We start from the raw sequence: 3,895 nt of genomic DNA, 5'->3' as shown, positions 1-3,895 counted from the left end.
TGAGGGCATTGTTTGGAAGAAAGATAAGCTAGGCCTACTTTGTTTATTTATGCTGCCACCACAACCCAGACAGGGTATGAGTTGGAAGATTGAACACTTTCTTGTTGTGAACTAGATGAAAAGATTAGTAGGCCTACCACTTGGAAAATATAAAGCTAGAAGTAAGGCCGTTAGCTTATCTTAGCACAATGATTTTAAACATGGACATTTGGCAACATTGTCTTGAGGACGACTTCTTTAGAGATGTTACCAAGAAGCAGAGCCAAGCTACATGGTTATAAGTCTTATTGCTTAGCTAAGCTAAAACTGCTAGCTGTAGCTTCATGTTGACTGTATGCTTTGAAGCTAATGCCAGCAGTGGGTTATCCTAGTTTAGCAAAAAGACCTAGAACAGGGTGAAAAACAACAGAGCCATGATAACTAGTTACCTGTATTTATTCTAAGCCATGCTAATCTTTGCTAACCATGACTTCATGTCTACTACTATGTTGACTAAATGTGGAGCTACTGACAGCAGTTTACAGTAGTTTAGCGCAAATACAGAAATCATAGTTAAAATGCTAGCCCAGCTCTAGTGTCCATTAATATCAAAATGAACATCTCAATTAATAAACTAACCGGCTGCTAGCAACGGCTACATATCAAGCATTATGTATTTATTTTAACTCTTTTTTTTAAATAAACAAGACAAGAAATTGGATTAGTGGAAAATAATTTGATAATCTCACCTGGTCATCATGAGCCTCATGACTTTTTTTACGCCCCTTTTACAGCCTTGTTTACAGCAAACACATTCCTAGCTTTAGGACATTTAAAACAAAGGACAGTACAAAGAAACTTTATGTTTTGAATGTTTTATTGTTTTTTAGCATATCTGTTGTTTCTATGTTCTACCTATCTTCTAGGTATTCAAATGTTTGCTTGTTCTAACCGTGGCGTATTTGAAGGTGCCTGCATTCTGCCTTATTTAGAGTAACCCCACCTATATTAGTTTTGTGACCACAAGGACTACAACACAATTTCTATCACGCTTTATCTTGTAACATTGACATCAATCTGGTACTGGTTTTCAGTCCAAGCAGATATTGTGATCCAAGCGTCACGTAATGCAGTAGTTGTTCTTAAACTCGCAGGCCGCCATAGTCTGTACCTGTGAAGTTTGTGTGTGTGTGTGTGTGTGTGTGTGTGTGACTTAGAAGAGGATGACAATGCTGCCAGCCTCATTTCACAACTCCTTCACTTCCTTGTCTATCTGTGTTTGAGTTGGCAGGAGTGTGTGAGGTGTTTGTGCAGTTATATGCATTCTTTTTGTCTGTGTGTGTGAGTGTGAATGATTGTTGACCTGGGTGTGTATTAGTGAGGCCACGCCCTTCTGTTAACACTGACGTCCATAAAAGGAAATCTTTAAGTTTGTCACATGACAACAATCTGAGGAATGCAAGNACAAGAACTAAACATGGACTATAACTTAAGCAAGATACGAGTTAACAAGAACTAAACATGGACTATAACTTAAGCAAGATACGAGTTAACAAGAACTAAACATGGACTATAACTTAAGCAAGATACGAGTTAACAAGAACTAAACATGGACTATAACTTAAGCAAGATACGAGTTAACAAGAACTAAACATGGACTATAACTTAAACATGATACGAGTTAACAAGAACTAAACATGGACTATAACTTAAGCAAGATATGAGTTAACAAGAACTAAACATGGACTATAACTTAAGCCAGATACGAGTTAACAAGAACTAAACATGGCACAATACAGATTTGTTGTGATGTTACAGCTGGTTGTTGTTCGTTGCGCAAGATGCTTGTGTTTGTGACAGAAGATGTAAACATGAATGGCTTCCTCCAACACTAAACTGTTGGCTATGGATCCAGATTCTTCCTCTATGATAATGATGTGTTTGTTTTAAGGCAGCTACCATGACGTTGATGTTACCAACTGGAACAACAACATGATGGATTCACTTTTAGATCTTGAAGGCAGGGTTATTCATCATCACACATTCAAAGAAGAAACTCTGGCTCCCTTGCATTACCTCTCCTCTTCCTCTTCCTCGCTCACAGGCGCTTTCCGTTCTCTTTGTTAGGCCCCTTCTCATTTTAATGACCCTGGTTTCATGCCAATTGTGTTAATTTCCTCAATATGTAAATTTCCTTAATGTGAACCCCCCTTTGACTGACAAAAACTGTTGTGAGTTAATGAAGCTTTTGTAATTAGGATTGCTATAGCAACAGCGGTACCTGGGCCCGGGTGATATTACATGCATTCTGCAGACAAACAGGCCACCAAAGCCGATTAAAAACGTCTCATAATGCGGAGACATTACCCCGAGCGCAGATAGGTAGGAGCACAATGCATCGTTAGCCTCGGAAAAACCCAACACTAATGCCATTAAAGCATCACAGCGGCCCGGTGTTTTCACTTTAGCTTTTCATTAGATCTGTTGTCTGGAGCGGCTCGGCCTAATGAAATCAACAATGAGCCAAATCAAGACTTGACAATTTGGTTCCGCATTCTACGAGAATCACAAAACAGCTCGTAATTACTGAAGTGAATTTGAGAAAATGAAAAACGAGAAATGATGGCCTGATTAACCCACATAGAGATGATTCAATGTTTATAACAAATCTATTTCCTGTCCGGGACGCACGACACAAAGCCGCTCTAATTTCATTTGGTGAATTTGTATCTTGTCAAAGGGTTTCGAACAATGAACATGTAGAAGTTGCTCTGTTGAGTAGTCCACAAAGTATCAGAGAGGAAATGTGATCAATTGCTGAAAGTATAATGAAATGCTCTTTCTGGCCCGACCACGGATAAGCGGGAGAAGATGGATGGCTCTCTCTGGTGCCCTTCCAGTGGAGAGAATATGATGAACTAAAGTATAAAGTGCTCTACGAGTGGAAAACATGTGACAAAGTGACATTAAAGGTGGGGTCGGTAAGAATGGAGAAACCAGCTCGAGTGCGCTAGAATTTGAAAGTACACAGCCGTAAGAAATCTGTCATTTCCTCACAGAGCCCCTCCTCCAACACACAGGAATGCGCACATGACTAATGAGGGCACGAGATCAGTTTGTGCACAGATGGAAGGCTGACAGGCAGGTAGGCCATCCAGTTACTTTAGCCGGCTCAGATGATTGGTCGTGCTTTTTACAGCGCCACGGCTTCCACAGATTATATTTTGAAGGGTGATAGATAGATAAATACTTTATTAGTCCCAAATTGGGAAAGTCATTTGTTGCAGGACCAGTGTGCTCTACATTAAAATATAAATACTTAAATATGATAAGAGTTAAAAATAAATTGAAAATGGAAAATAGTATAAACAAATACAAACAATATAAAACCAATCCTTCTTCTGTAATACAAGCCATCCCCATGTAATCTACCCCCAACACACATTTCATTGGATAGCAGATCTTTGTGCTCCCCTCCCCAGAAAGGCGGCTGACGGCCTGTCACAGAGTTAAACTCGGTGTCAGCGGGTTACATTTCCACTTTGACATTAATTGCAGGTGACAGGGCTAAGTACAATGACAATGATGACTGGAGGAAATGCTCCATGCTTTGACAGGAGTCATTAAGCAGAGCGGGGACCGGGCAGGACGCCGTTACTGGACCTGATATCGGACCAACACTGAATCAGAAACTTTGATTTCTAGTGACAGAATCTAGAAATGTGTGTGCAGTGTGTGTCTGCAGTGTGTGTGTGTGTGTGTGTGTGTGTGTGTGTGTGTGTACCTGTGTGTGTCAGCATGTGTCTCTGCAGGGACGAGGCCCAGGGAAAGACTCTGGGACAGAACGGGCACGTCATCTTCTGGACGGAGTTGGAATAGGCGTTCTTCTTCCCTTTGGACACGGGGGGCTTCACCT

This window comes from Notothenia coriiceps, unplaced genomic scaffold (genome assembly GCF_000735185.1).
Source record: "Notothenia coriiceps isolate Sejong01 unplaced genomic scaffold, NC01 NC01_scaffold00000287, whole genome shotgun sequence".
Classification (NCBI taxonomy): domain Eukaryota; kingdom Metazoa; phylum Chordata; class Actinopteri; order Perciformes; family Nototheniidae; genus Notothenia; species Notothenia coriiceps.
The sequence above is the reverse complement of the archived record's forward strand: the minus strand, read 5'-3'. Positions refer to the sequence as shown.